The 20,571-nt window shown below is 42.4% G+C and overlaps 1 long non-coding RNA gene across 3 annotated transcripts in view; it reads left to right on the top strand.

The window, feature by feature from the left end:
- Positions 1-20,571, top strand: part of LOC111768169 (uncharacterized) — a 123,106-nt gene that overhangs the window by 51,930 nt on the left and 50,605 nt on the right. For all 3 annotated transcript variants that reach the window (XR_011426627.1, XR_011426628.1, XR_002800353.2), the window contains exon 2: positions 16,615-16,753. This is a non-coding gene — a long non-coding RNA (uncharacterized lncRNA). The remainder of the gene's footprint in view (positions 1-16,614; positions 16,754-20,571) is intronic.

Here is a 20,571-nt window from a genome sequence, read left to right as displayed (position 1 = left end):
ACCCTCTCCCCCCACCCAAGAGGCAGTCTAGGGGCTAAGTACTACATGTAACCACTTGTATATATTGTTTTTACATTTGTTTATCTACTACATTCTGTTAGGCTCTATCTGTTTGTAGATATTGGAGATTTAGCAGGAAGAGAGATTGTCACCTTAAATCAAGTTTATAAATAATTACAATTATGATTAATGCAGTAAAATAGAAGCATATGCTGATATGGGCTGTGACAGGAAGACGTACCCCAGTCCGAGTGTTACTGACGTTTTCATGGAGCACCTGCCTGGACTCCGTCCCTAAATTGCCATCCGCCCCTTTGGTACCACTGGGAAGGGCAGGAATATCTGCAGCCTGGAGTCCAGTTGGTATCAGCTTTTAGTTTTTTTCCTTGACAAGATGGCCATTCTTATAAGACAGTTTCTTCAGGTGGCTGATGGCCTTCTCAATCTGGCTTCTTTTTATGGCCTTGTGAGAAAAGCATATGTGAGTATCTTGGAATAGAAGCATAGAATTGTAAAATTCAACACTGACTCACAACTTGGAGTGTTTTTCTTGCACTCTGAGAATAACGAGGATAACCCAATGATGAATTCCATGTGACAAAGGAGAACATAGGTGCAAAAGAAAGATACCTGCATTCTGCTCAATTTTGTGTTTATTTCTAACCAAATGTGTTCATGTGTGTGTTTTTTATTGGCCTGCCTGTGATATAGGAGCAGAGGCACTGGCCTCACTGTCGATGGCTAACGTGGCCAGTCCTGGTTCTGGTACTTTATGTGTGGACACAGCAAAGTTCTTAAGACTATTTTCACCAGATTCATTTCTTTACTCATTCAGCAAACAAGTTTGGGCTAATAATCACTTTGGAGGACAAGATATAGTAATTTTATCCCTAATGATCATAAAATCTAGATGTAAAATTTTACTGATTAAAAATACATATGCAGTGAAAACCTCCTAAGGTTGATAAAATGTGAAGACCTGATTCCTGGGGGAGAGAAACATAAGCCAACCCTTGTGGTGGATCTTGTTTTCAGTGCCAAGAATGAATTCCGTAGAAATACAGTGGCACGGAGAGGGTGTGGTCAATTCTACCCATAGGGCTCAGGAAAAGCTTTGTAAAGAAGATACACTTGAGACAGTCTTTAAAGCGAAGCCCACGTTTTCAGGGCAAATAAGAGCTAGGGAAGCATGTGTAAAAAGTCTGAGAAATGATCCAGCTTGGCTCGTTCTGAGAACACAAGCATTTTAGAATGACAAGAACACAGGGAGTGAAGAGATTTGAAGGACGAGAGAATTATAACTTACTTTTATTGAGCAGTTTTGTGTTAATTTATTCTCTGGGTGCTGTTTACATGTAAACTCACTTACCCCACCTTTCAAACCTAGAGGGGACGCTGCCACTGTTGGTTTTTTCATGACAGAGCCAAGGCTCACTGGTGAAGTAAGGGGCCGAGGTCCCAGAGCCAGGAAGTGTAGGGAGAGGAGAGACCTCTCATACACAGTCTCATACACAGGCTGAGGATATTGAGCTGTATTCTGTGTCCTTGACAAACTCCCAAATGCGTATTAGCATCTGCTTTGGTCAGGACAGGTGGGAGGAGGTGGGACTTGGACTTCAGAGAAACCATTTAGGAAACAGTTGCACTGGTCAAGGCAAGAAATGGTGACATTCTCCAAAAGGCAGTGCAGGGGGAGTGAAGAAGGCTCAGGAAACAGCTGTCAGGATGGTAGATTTTATGAGCTTTGGAAACTGATTGGATGTGGCAGAGGAGGAGGAGGTAGGTGAGAAACCTAGGATGACTCCAGAGCAAAGGCACATACATGGACCCGGGTCAGGACCCTACAAACCACTTGGTTAAACCATGGTTAAAAAATGCAGTTAACATACTTCTTGCTTCTCTCTGGCTCTGTCTACACTCACACTATGAAAACTGCAGCCCGTCAAATTTCCTTGCCTCCACTCTCCCATCCCACCAACAGAGCCACTGCATCATTTGAAGCAGTCTCCTCTGTGGCCACAGAGCCTCTGCCGTTTTCCTCCAACCCTGTTTTGGTGAGTAGAGGAAACTCCCTTTTCCCATCTGTATTGGTTTTCTTAGACTGAGAAAACAAGTACCACAGGTAAGGTGGCTTAACCAACAGAAATTTATTGTCTCACAGTGCTGGAGTCTGTAAGTCCAAGATCAAGGCTGAAGGAGAATCTGTTCCTGGCCTCTCTCTCAGCTGCTGGTAATTTGCCGGCAATCGCTGGCTTTCCTTGGCCTGTAGATGCATCACCCCAATCTCATTTCACATGTCATTCTACTTGTGTGATTGTCAATGTCCAACTTTCCCCTTCTTATAAGAATTGAATTAGAGACTCACCCTACTCAAGCATGACTTCATCTTAGCTAATTACATCTCTAACAGCCCTATCTCGAAATAAGGTCGCACTCAGGTACTGGGGGTTAGGACTTCAACATATGCATTTTTGGGGGACATAATTCAACCCATAACACCATCCAATCCCAAAAGCAACACATATGCTCACAGTGATGGGGAAGGTACTACCCCCAATGGCCCCTGCTGAAAACACCGCCACTCCTGTTGATGATTCCCATTGATGTCCTTGCCAAAGTTGCCACATTGGCTGTTTTTTCCATGGGTATCATTGCTTGTGGATCAAACCACTGGCATGATTCTGCTCAGAGATTGGGTATTCAACCCTCCCAGGAGACCACAGCAAAGCATATTCCACTTGTGCTTACACTTTGATGCATCCCTCTTGCCGAGGAGCCAAGTGTGACCCTTGGGTCTGGACTACGCAACGACAGAGGAAGAAACTCTTGCCTTTCCTCAACAGTTCCCATTCCTGCTTTACATAGAGAGCAGACAGATGAGGAAAAGACGCATATGGTGTTTTGCCATTAAAGTCCTCCGGAAATTTTGTTAAATTCCTTCTCCTCCTCATCCAAGAGTCTAATACACTCTGGAGCAATAGCATGAGAGATGCAGAGGGAGGAGGCAAAAGATAAGTGTGTGTTTGGAACGAGCTCCTACAGCCTCCATCGAGGACTACTGTGTTCCTTGTAATCATCCCTTTGATCCCTCCTTTCAATCCGGTTCTCCAGCACTGGCTTACAACCTTTGTATGCATATAATCCAAATGTATGGACTCAACCTTTTCTTCCTTTACGTGAGTTCTCTTCCAGGGTCTTTCCCACAGTGTTGCACCATCTTGCAGATGTGGATAGACATGCCTAAATTTTATCATAAGGTTTACTTCCATGCCCAATGTTTTAAGTTTCTCTTTCATTCCATAAATATTTCTGCATATTATACTGTACAACCAAGTTGCTTTATCAGTGTTCGGTAGCAATAGGTACTATTTACCTCCTACCACATGAACTCATCACATTCCATCGTTAATGGAGTGTGTCTTAGCATGGTACCTTATACACAATGCTATGAAATATATTTGCCAACTAAAGATATACATGGATAATATATTACAGCCGTATCTGCATTCTGCAGCTGAGGACATGGAAGCTCAGAGAAGCTAAATAGCTCTCCCCAGATCATCCAGCATGTAAATGGCCATTTTGTGTTCTAAGCCATATATAATACTGAAACTACTGTCTTTTTGTTGTCTCTCCTAGAACTGTAAGGCCTGTTATGGTTTATAAAAATCAAATGAAGTTAGGAGGTGATAACATTGAATAATGGGTCACATTTATATTTCAAGAAAAAATACCAACCAATTTTGCAATTCTACTTAAAGCTATTGCATTTATTGCTTGCCATTTTAGAACCAGTTGCATGTGTAGTAGTAGATTTAGCTCTGGAAGCTGTTCCTTAAGAGGATGTGGTCCAGTTTAAAGTTATTCAATGGAAAGTGACAAGGATCGAGTGTTTACAGTGCTGAGTTCCCTGTCAGTGAATGTGGTCAAAGCCAGGCTAGATGGTGACGTGGCCAATTGACTGGGCAGCTAGCTAGTTAGTGCCTAACCCTAACTCATCATGGATGTTCACTATCTGTTGGATGGATGAATGAATGAATGGAGCATCAAATGGATCACTAAAATTGATTGCCTTTAAAGCATCTCTTAACCCTGAAAATCTATGAGTCTGTGATTCTCTGGTTCCATATCTTGCCCTAGATAAAAAAGCTGCATTATTCTTTCTAAAATTTGTGTGCACTGTAAAACACTTTATTGCTAACTATTCCATAGATCCATATTCTGACATTCTGGGAGAGGAAATTCTCTCTGAATGCTCAATGCTGATACGTGTATTGGGTGTCTGGCATGCCATCATTCATGCCATCTGTTCAAGTGGCATTGTGCCTAATTGCAAGGTGGCCTGACAATTTTAAGGGGTTCTGCATGCCAATCACATTTGAGCTTAGCTAGCTAACCTGCATAACCCAGAACATAATAAGCTGAAAAAAGTTACCCTGCTGGTAAATCACAACTTCAAATGAAAACGTCATGCTTCATTAAAAATGGCCATATTTTTGGACTGTGGTAGGTAGCCTTCAAATAGCTTCTGTTGAATTTACCTTCCCCTCAGTGACCACTGCTGTGGTGATCTCATGCTATGGAGAAGAGATAAGGGACAAAGACCACATCTTGTCCAGGCAGAATCACTGAAGCCTTACAAATGTTCAGAACGTCTTCAACTCTCATGCTTGGAAATCAATGCGAGTTGCCAGAATTTCACAGCATTGTCTTCCTGTAATAAGCAAACATCTGTTACCCTAAAATTCAGTTTATCTTTTGGAAAAGATGCAGTAGGAAGCTGGATATGAGTGAATTTGCTTACCTCCTGGAATTGTCATGGAAAAGACCCAACATAAGCATTAAAATATGTAGATTGCAAAACAGGAAATTAACTGCTTTCTTGAAGTTGAAAGTCTAGGAATGTATGTTTAGGTTTAGAGCTGCCACTTACACATGAGAACATAGGCTCGGAGATGTTAAAAAACTTACTCAAGATCAAATACATGGTTAATATAGAGCTGGGATTCTAACACCTGGTATATACTCCTTTCTCCCAATACTCAGCTGGAATAACATTAACTGTTGTTTTAGTGAAAACGGTAATCATGGCTTTAAAGAAGTCTGGATTGACCTAAGCATGTTTTTCTTTTTATTTTCTTGTCCTTTTAATGACTCTTCTTTTTGTATAGTCAACCCAACTGGCCTTGCACACAGACATATTTATTCAGTGTAATGACTGTATAAAATATTGTGAAGATTTGATGTTCTTCGTCTTATAACCAAAGTCTTTGAGACATTTAATATGATTAGTGCATCTCATATTTTTATGAAGTAATCTCAATCTTAAGCCAAGCTCTCATTGGATCCACTGCAGACAGATGCTTTTGTGTTCCTGTATATTCGATAATATATACTGAATACATAACAGGAGTTCAATAAGATTTTGTACTGAATACAGATTAGTGAAGTGGGGAAGAGTAGAGAAGATAGGAGTGGAAGGCAAAGAGAAGGAATGACTGTCAACTTGAATGACGTTGGCTTTTTAAATAAAGTCCAAACTTTTGAGGGTGATAGTCCTCACATACTATTTCTGTGCTGGCGTTCTCTGTTTAAATACGTTTGTGTGCACGCCTAACTGTCAATGGCCCATTGCATAGGCTGAACTTGACTGAGGCAAGTTAAGAAACAGTTTATTTTTCTCTCATTGCAATCTTCAATCCCACTTTACTGCTTTTCTTTTCTCCATCCCTGAATGGGCAGTTTAGGCATTAGAACAAACTTCTTTTCAGTTATTAAAAACGCCAGGTTTGTCTGAATCAGCACTTGTATCTCACATCTATATTTAAAAAGACCCCTCCCCCACAGTTCAGGTCTGACGCTGGCTCTGCAGCCTTCAGTGCAAAAGCATGGTGTCGTTTGCTCTTATTTCTCACTTCACATTACACCTTCTAGTTGTAACCTCTGCTTCCTCTAGAGGAGGGAGGCCAAGGCGAGATCCTAAGTGATTAGTTTCCTCCGTGCAGATTCCAAAATGCTAGCTTGGTCATCTTGGGGCATATGCTGTGGCTTTACATGAGGTATAACTGGCTTTCTGTTCTCCTCCCATTCTCCCCTCCGATCTCAGCGGATGCATTGTTTCCTGGTATAGATGATGCACCGCCTTTGGTCAGGCTGATTTCCTGGGAGTCTTCCCTTGCCAGCAGGAAATACCAGGCATTCTTGTTCTCCAAAATCTGGATGTGTACTTGCCTCTCAATGGAAATACAGACCTCTCCCAAGGGAAATGCAGGTACCTGTCAGTGGTGCACCTGCCTGGAATGAAAATGTAGACACGTTCTGATGTTAGTGCATCTGCCTCCAGTGGAAATGCAGACACATCCCTGTAGTAACGCAGACCCTCCCTACAGAAGTGCAGGCATCTACCGATGGAGCTACATCCACTTCCAAAGGTGATGCAGGCACCCCCCAGGTGAAATCCAGGCACCTACTGAGACCTCTTCATGCTCCACTTTTGGAGAAGACAGATGTCCCCATGAGTTTATCCCTGACCGTGTGAGCAGCTTAGTTATTTCCAAACTAGGGTGGTGGAACAGGTTAGCTTTCAGTCTTTTCTCTTGGAAGACAGCCCGCGCTCTCCATGTGGTGCTGAGAACGCCTCCCTCACTTGAATTGATGTGGCAGTGGTTCTCCGCCCTGCCGTCCCTTCTCTCTTTCCAGCTCCAATCAGTTTCTAGTTTCCTCTTACTTAAAGTCCAAAGAAGGGGGATAGATGGAGTGTCTCAGAACAAGCTTGACTATTACTTAGCAATTTTTGCAAAGGATGAGTCTAGCTACCATTTGTAGAATGGGAGAGACTTGTCACCTTGGTTCTTAGTTTAATGATTTTAGCTAAGCCTCTAAAAAAATCAGAAAAAACATTGAATATCCAGTTACATTTATTTATATCAAATTTTGATCCGAGAAAATTCTGAGATGGTTTTTTAGAAAGAAAATGTACATTTTCTGGCACATTATACACAGTTGGATAATTTTGTTAGGAATACATTCAATTCATATGTTTAGGATTCTTCATCACAAAAGGATTCAATGTTCTTTTAGTTACAAATGACTTCTCTAGACAAAGGATGTGTAATAATAGAATTTTTAAAAGTTTCTCTGAAAAAAATGCAACATTATCTTATCAAAGTTGATGGGTACATATTGAGTCCTTTTCTCAAAGGGTAGCAGAGACCTATGGCGCTACAGAAAATGAAAGTGCGGTCGTTGCAAATTGTAGGCCCCGTGGTCCACTCAACTTTCAGCATCATAGGTAGCAATGCCATTTGATAGCTTTTGTTTTTTGATCTATAAAAGAATGAGAATGAAATGCATCTTAAAGACTTATTTTAGGATTTGAACAATGTATCATAACTAAAATCTCCCAATTGGCACATAGGAATATTTTCTTCAATCTGTGAAAAAATTACTTGCTATCTATTAAAATCAGATTCTTATCTAAGTAAACACACATTTGGACAATACGTATCTCTTAACATTTGACTCACAAAAACCCAGGTAAATATTATCGGCCCATATTAGATAGACGGGAAAACTGAACCCAAGGATATTTTTGCTAACGAGGTAAGAGCCTTTCTTCAAAGACAAATTAGAGTCGTAGTTTTTATCCTATGTCGTGACTGGTGAGTAAAATCACCTTGCAGAGCTAAAATGTTCTGCGACTGCTGTCCGGCTCAATTACAATCATTTGGCCAGCCCCTCTGTTTCTTACAGGGAGGCCGTGTCAATGAGCCAAGCCCTCCAAGGCTTCATGTGGCTGCAATTAAGGTTCACCCCGCCCCTCGGATTTTCAGAATCTGGGCATATTGTGGATAAATCCACACCGTCTGATAAGATGGGGAGTGGAGGGAACAAAACAGAGCAAGAGCTGGCCAGTGTTGCATGAATCGTGCTTGCTTTTCTGCAGCCTTTCTTCCTTCACTGATGACTTTTATTATGTTCTATTGATTTTCATGTTATTTCCCATTTTTGAGCAGAAGGGCTTGAAGCGACAGCAGTAATAAAGCGATGTTTCTGTCAGTCATCTGTGTCTTTCTCACCCACACACACGTTCTCTCCATCACATGCACACAAACAGACGTAATTCTACTGAGTGTTGAGTTTCCAAATATAGGAAGTAAGACTAAGATTTCTAGAACAATCATAGGACCATCCCTAGAAGCTGTCAGAATTTAGCCCTATTCCTAGAATGCGTATGAAATTGAACGCTAAGTGCATTGAACTCCACTTGACCGGACTCTCCTGACACTGAGGGCTAGCTGTGTGGACCCATCACTGTTGGTGGTCTATCTGAAAGTATTTTTATTTTAGTTTCTGTCGGTGCTAGGTTGTGCAGCAGTCCTTAAGAGTATCTGCACAATAATCCTCTTGAAGAGGACAACAGGGCAGGGTCAGCATAAAGCAGGGAGATTTAAAGGTGGGGGACCATGATAGGAAGAATTGTAAAATGCCCTCCTAGTTTATAACCCCTGGTGTACACACCTGGGATAATCCCAGGAGAGTGAGTAGGTCGGAAGGTCACTCCTTCGATGAGCTTAGGTTACACAGCACAGCTGGCTCTAGGAAAGAGAGATTGCCCTGGGCAGCACTGGCCTAATCTGATGAGCAACTAAAAGAGACAAGTCTCCTCTTGAAGGAAGAGATTTGAAACATGGGCAGAGGAATTTTACAACGAAGATCCTTCATTGCTGGCTTTGAGTGGAGGGGGCCAAGTGGCAAGGAATGTGGGAGGCCTCTAGGAGCTGAGAGTGGCCCCAGAGGAGAGCAAGCAAAGAAATAGGGATCTCAGCCCTATTCCTTTGCAAGGAACTGAATTCTGCCAATGACAAGAAAGAGCTGGGAAGAAGGCCCCACGCTCCAGAAGAGAAGACAGCAGCCAACACCTTGATTCTGCCTGTGACATGCTAGTAGATAACCCAGTCATGTCACCCCAGACTTACAGGATGATGATCTAATAAATGGGCAGGATTTTTTTATACCAACTGTATCGAGATATAAATTATACACCATAAAATTCATTCTGTTAAAGTGTACAATTAAGTGTGTTTTTTTATTATATTCACAGAGTTGTCCATTATCTAATATCAGAAGATTTTTATCACTCCCAAAAGAAACGTCATACTAAGAGTTGATTCCATTCCTCTCTTCCCAAACACCTGGAAAGCACTAATATACTTTCTGTTTGTACAGATTTGGCTATTCTTGACGTTTCATGTAAACACAATCATACAACATGTGACCGCTTGTGTCTGATTCCCTTCACTGAGCATGATGTTTTGAGGTTCATCCATGTTGTAGCATATAGAGATATTCCATTCCTTTGTGTGGCTGAATAAATTACTATTGTGTGGATAGACTGCATTTTATTTACCCCTTTATCAGTTGATGGACATTTGTATGATTCCTCCTTTTTGGCTATTAGGAATATTTGTATACAGGTTTTCGTGTGAACATATATTTTCAATTTTCTTGAGTATGGACCTAGAAGTGAAATACTGAGTAAAATGGTAAGTCTGTGTTTAACATTTTGAGAAACTGCCAACTTGTTTTCCAAACTGACTGTACCATTTCGCTTCCCAGTAGCAAAGTATGAGGAAAGGGCATGCTATGTGCTCCATGCCCTTGCCAAAATTTGTTATTGTCATGGCATTATTGGCCCTTTGTATGTCTTCTTTGGAAACACGTCTAATCAAATCCTTTTCCATTAAAAAAAAATTGGATTCTCTTTTTATTTTTGAGTTGTAAGAATTATGTATTTTGGACATAAGTCTCATGTCACATAAATGACTTGCAAATATTTTCTCCCGTTCTATGGATTGTGTTTTCACCTTTTGATGGTGTATTTTGAAGAACAAATGTTTTAAGTTTTGATAAAGTCAAATTTATTTATGTTTTATTTTGTCACTTGAGCTTTTGGTGTCTTATTTAAGAAAGCATCACCCCAATCAAGATCACAAGTTTTACACCCATATTTCCTTCTAAGAATTTTACAGCTTTCGCTCTTAGAGTTAAGTATACAATTAATATTGAGTGAGTTTTTGTATATGGTGTGAAATAAGGGTCCGACTTCGTTTTTGCATGTGGATATTAGGTTCTACAGCATCACCGGTTGAAATGACTCTTCTTCCCCTCACTGAATCTTCCTAATGCCTTGTCAAAAAGTCACTGACCATAAATATAAGGGTTTACTTCTGGGATCTCTTTCTATTCTGTTGACCTCTGTGTTTATCTTTATGCCAGCACCACATTGCCTTAAGCTTTTGGGAAGTGTGAGTCCTTCAAATTTGTTCTTCTTTTTAAAAATTGTCCATTTTGGGTCCCCTGCATCTCCCTATGAATCTTAGCATGAGTTTGGATTAGTTTTTCTTAGGACTTGTTTCCTACAAAAAAGTCTTCCTAGGTATAAGCAGGATGTGAAGATTCATACTACCATCATCTTCATTTCCAGAAAATCAAGAAGGTGTTGGCACTGGAACGCTCAGTCTTATATCTTATTTTTCAATCATTTTATGTATGTCCACTCATTTGCTTTCTTAGGAAGGCAGTGGGCTGGTTGAAAATATTTGGCCTGAGGTAAGCACCCAGATTGTAGCTGAGAAGGAAGCAAAAACTGAAGGCCAGAGGTGTGCAACAGCTTAGAAACTACAGGACTGAGAAAGCCACAGCCAAGAAAATGTGGGACGGCTCAGTGCTGCCTGGTGTGCATCACACACTTTATAAACATTTACTGAATTAATTACTGGATCAAGGTCAAGAATCTGAGTGATGGTGTGTGATTCATATGGAGGCCCTGAACAGTGAGGAGGGTCAGAAGCCCAGTTTTGTGTGGTCTAGCTGCAGGCCTTGGTCCTTGAGGGGCCGAGCCATGTAATTTATACAATCTGAATGTGTTTTCTTCCTCTCTTCCTATTTCCGCTGCTGTCTAAGCCCAATTCTTTTCAGTGTAACCATGGATACACTGTTATGGTATTTCATTACTGGCTATTTGACCAATAAGTAGAATAATCAGTTTTCAGTCGTCTGCTGTATGCTCAGTGCTCATTCAGATTCTGGTCAACCTAAGGAATAGTGTTTCAGTGGAAGGTTACGGCCTGGAGAGCATGGCCTGGCTGTATATGCTGGTGTCTCTTCCCTGCCAGCTGCTATAAGAAAATATGACAGACTGGGTGGCTTATAAATAACAGATATTTATTTCTCACAGTTCTGGAGGTTGGGAGTCCAAGAGCAAGGTGCCAGCATGGTCACCTTTTGCAAGGGCCCTCTTCCTGGTTCCTAGCCAGTGCCGTTTCGCTGTGTCTTCACAGGGTGTGAGGGGCAAGGGAGCTCTCTGAGGTGTCTTTTATAGGAAGACCAATTCTGTTTGGTAAGGAAGATTGGACCTGAGCTAACATCTGTTGCCACTCTTCTTCTTTTTACTTGAGGAAGATTGTCACTGAACTAACATCTGTACCAATCTCCCTCTGTTTTGTATGAGGGACATCACCTCAGCATGGCTTGATGAGCAATGTGTAGGTCTGTGCCTGGGATCTGAACCCATGGACTGCAGGCTGCCAAAGTGGAGCAGATGAACTTAACCACTATGCCACTGGGCTGGCTCCAGTATTTTTTTTTTTAATGTACCCTAAATTATTGTTTATAAACGTGAGTCAAATATCATGTTTACTTTGTGCAAGATCTCCCGTATATTCTCCTCACACTAGGAATAAGTGAGAAGTCCTCACCAGGGCCAGGCCCCTGACCTGAGCCAGGCTGCCCTCTGGCCTTGTCTCCTGTGGTTCTTCCTCATTCTGATGGTGTTACAACCACAAGGAACTGCTCTTGTTTCTTGGGCACCTTCAAACACCTTTTCTCTCGCTACTTCCATATGTCTCTTCCCACTTCATTTAGGGTTGCATTCAGATACCATCTCCTTGACAATCTATCTAATATTGCTACCCTTGTCACCCTCTAGCCTCTATTGTTGCTTCATATTTTTCCCTAGGATGTATTGCTACCTGCTGTTGAGTAAAGGGATCTTTTTTTGCACTACATCAACTCCAGTGACTAGAGGAATGTCTGGCATATCTTAGGTACTCAAAAACATTTCTTGAATGAATGAATGCATGTATGAATGAGTGAATGGAGAATTAGAACATGACAGAAGAGTCAATGGGGATCTGTGATCAGGGCAGTGACTCAATGAATTTCTTGTTTCAGGGCAAAAAATGAGATGGTTTTGCTCAGGATGCTTGGTGGGAAGATGAGGTCGGGGGCACAGACACCCAAGAGGATGGTACTCTCATTAGCTGACTTCTGGGGCAATAGAAGTCTGAGCTCTGTTAAGAACAGCAGGGATAGATATAAAGGGTCAAAACAAGAAATGGCCACACTAGTTGGCAGCCTGGATAAGGGAACAAAAGGCAGATATTGATCGAAGTGGACCGCAAGGCTTCCAGTGACCGATTGTCAAAGCCTCAAGGGAGTTAGGGCATTTGGAAAGGGAACTCAGGTGCTGCTGATGAGGGAAATGACGTGCCCAAATCTGGACATTCCAAGTTTGAAGTGTCAATGGAGTGTCCAACCCAAACCAGCTATTAGCAGTTGGAAATTGGGCAGCAGGGTTCCCATCATCACACAGGGAGGAGGCAGGTAGGTGCTGCAGGTGTATTTCTCCCAGAAATAGACCCTGGAGAAAGGATTAGAGAAAAGTAATTTATTAAGGAAGCCCTCATAAGAACGATCAATATATGTCCAGGAAACAGGACCAGCAGGGAATGGGACACATCAAACTGATGAAAGATTCTGAGATCCAGCAGGATAGTATTTGTTAGTAGAGTGAGCATTCCTGACAGAGTGCTTTCACAGGCCACCATTCTGAGCAAGGTGAACGATGTGCTATAGTGGCCCCTTCAGATTTCCGGCATAGGCAGATAGGGCGTAGGCTCTGCTAAGCCCTAAATGTTCCTAATAGGGTATTAAAAATGTGTTAGGAGAAGGATTAACCACAGAGCCTAAAACCTGCTCAGAAATGCTATTTTGAATTTGAGTAACATATAGGATTTGATTACATCTGGGATACGTACTCCATCCCTCACATACCTACACAAATGAGCCTGACTAAGATTTAAAAATGGTGGTGCTTTGCGTAATGGGTGTTGTCAAAGTTAGAACAATAGATACTCTCACCAAAAGGGTTGAAGGTGGGGAAAATCAGTGTAACAGAAACAGAAGAGAAAGTCAAGGACCTGGGCCCAAACACACCCATAGGAAGGCTTTTGGAGGAGGACACCTCAGTGGAGATACGGAAGTGTGGATAACCTGGAAATCAAGAGTCAGAATCAGCATCAACTGCTGAAGAGAGACTGAGAATGATGAGTTCAGTAAAAACACCAGACCAGGCCGATAGGGGGACATCTGTGACCTCTGAGCAGGCAATCGTGGTACGTTCCAAACATTGAGATCCAGGTCCCAGTGGTTAAAGTTAAAAATAACAGGTGATTATGAGAAGATGTAGATACTTCATTTTGAGGGACTTAGGAGTGAGGAAATAGAAACACCTCATGACAATTAGAAGGGGTAGCAAAGTTAAACTTTTAATATGAACAATGAAGACTATTAACTAACAATTATTAGGATGGGCTCACCAAACACCTGGAGCTAAGATTCTCATATTACCACAAACTTTACCCCCTCTACAGGAATATATTATGTACTGTATATTATACATATAACACTCGACATGAACAGATATTATATTATGTATTTGGTATTATTATACATTATGTGTATATATATATATATATAAAACAAAATATCTTCCAAGCCAGAAACAAGAATAGCAAGCCTTCTCTTTGGACCCATTATGGGTGTTAACCAGTTAGCATGTGTCAGGACAGCAGACATCTAGAAAGAGAGAAGTCTGACAGAGAGGAGCAGCCAGCAGCAGGAATCTACCACTGACCAGGGCAGACATTCTCTGCGGACAGAATCATATAGTGATTAAGAGTTTGCCTTTTGGAAAGAAGCCGATGAGTGTTCTCGTTCTGGGTTTGCCACTTCTGAACTGTCTAAAATTGGGAAAGTACTTAGCCTGTCTTTACCCTTATCTATAAAATGAGAATAATAATATCCACCCACTCCATACCATTGTTGAGAAGACAAAAAAAGTTAATGTACAAAAGATAGTTAGAATAGTTGTGTTAGTACAATTCCTAACATAAAGTAACTTTGTAATAAATGTCAGCTATAATCATTATTTTATTATCCACTTTTTACATGAAACAATTTTAGACAAATGGCTGCACCAGACTTAGATAATAGAGTATTTGAATCATCCCACTGACTCCCCTTGCTTGGTTTCCATTCTCACTAAGACAATTTCTGAATTTTCTTCCTATGTAGCTCAGCCTGCAGAAAATGAATTCATATTCACACTGAAAAGAACATTCTAGTCTATGTGACACAGATTTCCCATTAAAAGTTAACATACTGACATTATGGTTCAGGCATTAAGAATTGAGTCAGCATCATCTCCTCTCGCTGAGACAAATCCATTCTGGGTGTAAACAAGGCTGGGTTTCTGATCAAAACCTCCTGAGCGTGATGAGTTCATGAAGGTAACATCAATTGGTGGGCCTCTTGTGGGCAGCCTGGGATACCAGTTCCAACATCTACCTGGAAGCCGTTGAAGACACCCCAGGGGAGTCCTGTGCACACTGGAGTCTGTGGGAAGGGATAACACTGGCCTTGGTTACTTGGTATTGCTTAGTCTTGATATGCTCTAATATAGACATCCTTGCTCATCGTTCTTTCCAACAAACTACCTACAAAGACATCCATCTCACTGTTATACCCCATGTCTGAGCCCTAGCAGTTAGACAGGAACCAAAACCAACTGGGACACATGGAGCATGTTATAGGTTGAATTATATTTCCCGCAAAGCATATGTTGAAATCCCAACCTCCAGAACCTCAGAACGTAATCTTATTTGAAAATAGAGTCATTACATTAGTTGTTAATTGAAATGAGGCTGCAATGGAGTAGAGTGCACCCTTAACCCACTGTGACTGATGTCCTTATAAGAAGACAAGAGAGACACAAAGAGAAGGCCATGTGAAGAGAGACACGAGGAGGGAAGAAGACCATGGACAATATGGCAGAGATTGGAGTGTGCAGCTGCAAGCCAAGGAATTCCCCAGATTGCTGCACACACCAGAGCTAGAAGACGGAGGAGGGACTCTCCCTACAGGTTTCCGAGGGAGCATGGCCCTGCTGACACTGTGACTTTGGACTTCTTGTCTCCAAAACTGTAAGACGACAGATGTCTGTTGCTTTAAGTTACTCACTTGGTGGTCCCTTGCTAAGACAGCCCTAGGGAACTAAAGCACAGCCATGCCCACTGCCGGCAGATGTTAGAATCCTTCAGGCCACGCTGACCCTAGGTTTGCTTAAAGCATCATCCTCTGTGGAGCGTGGGTTTGACATGAGGTTGGAAAAAGACAGTGCTTCACCCTAAGCATTAAACACAAACAAGTAAAAATACTTTGTGAGACTCTAGATAATGTGTCCTATGTGAAAATGCCTATTTCTAGTATTAGTATATGAACTCAGATTAGCAACTGCACTTCCCTGTGAAAATGAAGACCCACGGCATGATTTAATTAGTCAATCTCTTGCAAATGGATGGTTCAGGAGAGAATAGCCTTAGCAAGATATCCTTGTAGCATTTTTATCCCTCATTGATTCTGCTCTGGTAAGCACATGCAATTCAACATCAAGAAAAAGAAGAGTATGCTGAAGATGCATCATTCTGTAATGCTGGAAGGCAGATTTATAGATTCCTGTATATTTTGAATGCCAGTCCGGTTCTTAAAAGTACTAGCATTCTTCAGAGTTATTTGTTATTTGGAGAAGCAGTGAGAAACACATACCAACAGTGAGAAGTTTATTATGTAAGTTTATGGTGGTAGGAAAATGGGATATATTGATTATTGTCTGATCAAATACTGCATCGCGTAGAAGTAGAACTCTTTATTCAGACATTCCAGCTTGAATGGATGGGTTATTAGCCAAAGAATAAACCGGCTGATCCCATGAAAGCATTTATAGTGAGGGCGGTGCAGCTGTAAAATAAAGGGTGCCATAAATTTTGTGCCCAGTAGCTCTTCAAACAGGCATTCAGGTTCTATACGGATGGCAGTGCCTTTCAATTGCATAAGCAACCCATTATCACCATCTCTCTCTTTGTGTACGTTACCGTGGCAGGCAAACCCCAAGGCTATTGGCAGAGCTGATAATTTTTTTAAACACGATTACCACTGCTTGGGATTAGGTAAACTGCGAGGAACCAGAAACAGGGCTTTCCAGCTTGAGAGCTTGTGCATTTGCCAAATGAGTGGTTTTGAAAATTGGCCTTCTTTTGCTGAAACACGTTTTTCTACGCTCTAAGAAACCTCTGGCATAAAAAAGAAATGTTGTGTCAGGACACAGGAGGCAAATTGCACACTGTGCATCCTATTTTTTTCTTCTCTCCTTTCTTTTGTGGAATGAAGACTGGCCAAATAGGGACTGTATTTGTATTCCTCCTCTCTTTACAGTGGCTCCATGACACGGTCAGAGGACACAGCACAACCTGGCGATGGTTGGGATACTGACCCAGAGCTCGGGACCCTATTTGCAGCAGCACCCACTCAGCCTGAGAGAACTCTGGGAGTAACAGGTGGACTGGAAAGCCAGGTAAGCAGAGCAGTCTCCTGGAGGTATTTGTGACAGAGCTGCAAAGGACCTTCCTGAGGTGCGCAGTGAACTTGAGGCTCAACCACGTGCATCTGAAGCACAGGTGATTCTTGCTGAAATGCCCTCCTTCTAATCTCAGATTTCCTGGCAGAAGATACTGCAAACTAAGAGTCAGATTAATATGCGGGAGCCAATAACAGTGATGATAAGAAGAACACAACACCGGAGGGGTCAATGGGGAGACCTCTCCCCACCTCACTGACAGAGGCAGACACCAGATGAAGCTGCAGTCCTGGCAGCAGCAACAGGGCCTGTAAGAGGGAGGTCACTACAGGCTAATGAAAGCCTACAGCTGGCAAAGCAGACGGCTCAGGATCCTAAGGATCTGTCCCCTAGACTGTGCACCAAAGTGACCACAAAGCCTATCCTCAGACCAGGGGTCTGGATTAACATCTAGGGCTCTGTCTTCTCTTGTTTCCCACCACTGATGGCAGAGATCAGTGATTTCAGAGATTTCAGCTAGGAATGCTTTGCAATTGTTATTAGCTTGTTTTTAGCCTGAGGGGGAGGGGGCAATACGATCAAGTTGTCTTGGCTCAGCATCCAAATCAAAGAGGTTTAAATGAGTTATGGGATTTCATCTGGGAGCCAGGAGATTGCACATGGTTATTTATTAGTCATCCTACCATGTACTTTGCATGTCCATCGCTTTCTCTTGGCCCAGAGGAGCAGAATCAATACGCTGCTGCAGATGCACACAGGGCAGCCCCTGGAAGGGGCAGGTCTGGCGTAGGATGAGCAGAGCACAGCTGAGAGCCGGCCAGCCCCAGGGAATGTCTGCGCTTGCAAAGGCCTACACTGTTGCCACCTCCGCATTGGCATTGGCCTATTTAGAGACTTGAGAGAGAAGCACCTAAACCATTTTCTTACTATCTAATGATGGAATTTGGTTCGGTGACAATTTGGAGACAGACAATGAAAATTTAGGCAACTGAATCTTAAGACATCATCTTAAAGGCAGATGAACACTTGGTTGTTTGCTCACACGCCTGGGGAAGGCCTGTTGGGTGGCGTTGGTGCTCCTTCCCTGTGGCCACGAGCCATCACGCCACGAGGGTGTCAGCACAGTATGTGGATGGACTTGTGCTGCCCTAGTCTCTGTGCGCCAGTGAGTCCCTGACTCCGACATCCCTTGTCTTCGCCCAGTGTTTTCTCAACCTGCCTAACGTTTTTTTCCTTGCAGCCCAGCTTCCTGTGGTGGTTTTAAAACTATATCCACAAATTCTTTGAGATTCTTCCCTACAAGAGATGGAGCCTAAGCTCCCTGCCCTTGAGTGTGGGCCAGGCATGCTTCTGACAAATAGAGAAGGGAGGGGATGAGGCTGTCTGACTTTGAGACTAGTCATAAAAGCTACAGCAGCTTCTAGCATGTCCTCTATCTCCCTCTTGTTCTCTGTCTCTTTGTCTCTGCATCTGTCTCTCTGTCTGCCTCTTTATCTTTTTTCTCACTGTCTTCTTTCTCTCATTCTCTCTTTCATCTCTGTCACTCTATTTTTCTCTCTTTCATCTCCCTCACTCTGTTTTTCTCTCTATAGTTTTCTCTCTTTCTGTCTCTCTCTTCTTTTTCTCTCTCCTGTCTGTCTCTGACTCTCTGTCTTGCTTTCTCATCTCTTGGTTCGAGCGAAGCCAGTTGTCCTATGGAGCAGCTCATGCGCCGGGGAACTGATGCCTCCAGCCTCCAGCCAGGTGAGTTAGTTCTTGAGAAGCTCACAGTCAGACCTTCAGAGGATGGCAGCCCAAGCCGACAGCTTGACCACAACCTTGTGGGACATGCTGAGTCAGAAGCACCCTGCTAAGCCACTGCCTGATCCTGACCCGCAGACACTGTATGTTGTGCTAAGCTGCTCAGTTTTGGTAATTTGTTACAAGGCCACAGAAAACTAATATTAGATTAGTTTGGATGCCTCCTTTCACATAGCTTCATCATTCTCTGGCAGAACTGGTCTTGCCTGGGATCCAACCTGGGCCCCGAATCCCTAAACCAGCGTACGGGCTCCTGAACCCAGAATCCGGTGTTCTCATTGGCATCTAAAGGAGTAGCTCAGAAACCTTGGCTGGCTCTTCCTGTATCTGCTGCACTTTCTGGAAGCAGCTTCCCTGCGACCTCATCACGGGTTTTGTTTAGGGAAAGCAAGGGGATCTGTAAGGGGTTTTATGAGAAGATGAATGGGCGTTACATGCTGTGAGCTGAGATGCTATTTCATTTGACCGTTGCAAAATCTACAGTTTATGCCTTCATGCTGCCTTGCTTACTGCCCATCCCCTGTCAGCCAGTTGCCAAGCCTTGTCAATTCCGCCTCCACTTTGTCTCCCACGTGTGTCCTTTCCCTCCACTTTCACATGGCTACGTCTTTAGTTTCTACCTTCAATACTCTTACCAAGAAGTTTTTCATATCACCTTTCTTATCACGTCTCTTTCTTCTCTTCAATTCCTCACAACCAGAACTGATACTCACCTCCGAAAAATAATACCATCGATCATGTTACTTCCATATGCAAATATCTTAAATTTATTACAAATTGCTCACAGATTAGCTCTAATTTTTTATCTGAAGCTGGAGATTTGCATTCCCTACAGACTCTGAGCTTCTTTATCTACATGTCCTGCCTGATCCACAAGAAATTCCCCGTTTCTCCCATCTCTCCATGTCTAAAGCCCCTCTTCAAGCCACATGTGTGTTGTTTTAAGCTGCTAAGTGTGTGGTATTGTTACATGCCTATAGATAAATAATAGACATGCAGACTTGTGCATTGACTCAGCTTCCCTGTCCCTCTGGTAATACTTCAAGTTTATATTAATGCAATTTCCACAAACAATGAAAAATTACACCCTGTTGTTCTTGAGAAGCAATGAGACGCACGATTCTCTTTTATCGTATATCAGGTAGATGGCCATACAGAATTTACTAAAATACGTCAGTCTCAGCTTTTTCATCTGCAAAATCAAGTTTTGGGACTGTGATTCCTGAGATCCGTGGTCCTTTCTAAGTCTCAATATTCCTCTCCTATGTGCTTTTAACAGTGTCAAGTGCAAAGGAAGCCAATAAAAAATATCAAATTTTTGAAATCTAAATCAGTCAATCAATGAGCATTTATTGAGTGACTACTGTGTGCTCATAATATTGCCCGGGAGCAATAAATCTTAAAACTCCCTTATGTGTCATAGATCATTTTGCTGAAGCTATTGATTTTCAAAAAATTTTCCCATGTGTCTTCCATTTCTACAGTTATTTTTATATTGATAATTCTTTAAAGTAAAGCTGTTCAGAGAAAAAGGCAGCATTCCCCCAAACTCTCTCCATCTGTGTTACCAGTTAGTTGTTAGTGGTTGTTGAAGGATAGCTGGATATGGGAAATTGAATAACTCGATCAGGCAGAGCTGGCTTCAGGGCGTGTGATCTGTGAGTCTCAGTTTAATGGCCTGTGTTTGCTGATCTTGAAACTCTTAACATTCTTTGAGCAAGAGGCCCATGTTTTCATTTTTCACTGCGTCCCACAAATTCTGTAGCCAGTCCCGCCCTCCCGTGATTCTGATATATCCCTCTTTCCCTTCCCTCTTGACAATTAGTAGAGAGGAAGAGGTTGTTTTAGGTTGCTTTCCCAGAAGCAGGCCTTAAGACAAGAGAGTGTGTGCAAGTGACTTATTAAGGAGGTGTTCTGAGGAGAAACAGACAAATTGGGGGATCCAGGGCAGCAGAGGGGAAGAAGCAGAGCAAAGTGTGATTTCAGGACAGCCCAGCAAGGATGCTCCAGGCTGG

The sequence above is a fragment of the Equus caballus genome, chromosome 15, assembly GCF_041296265.1.
Source record: "Equus caballus isolate H_3958 breed thoroughbred chromosome 15, TB-T2T, whole genome shotgun sequence".
Taxonomy (NCBI): Eukaryota; Metazoa; Chordata; class Mammalia; order Perissodactyla; family Equidae; genus Equus; species Equus caballus.
This window is presented reverse-complemented; position numbering and strand designations above follow the sequence as displayed.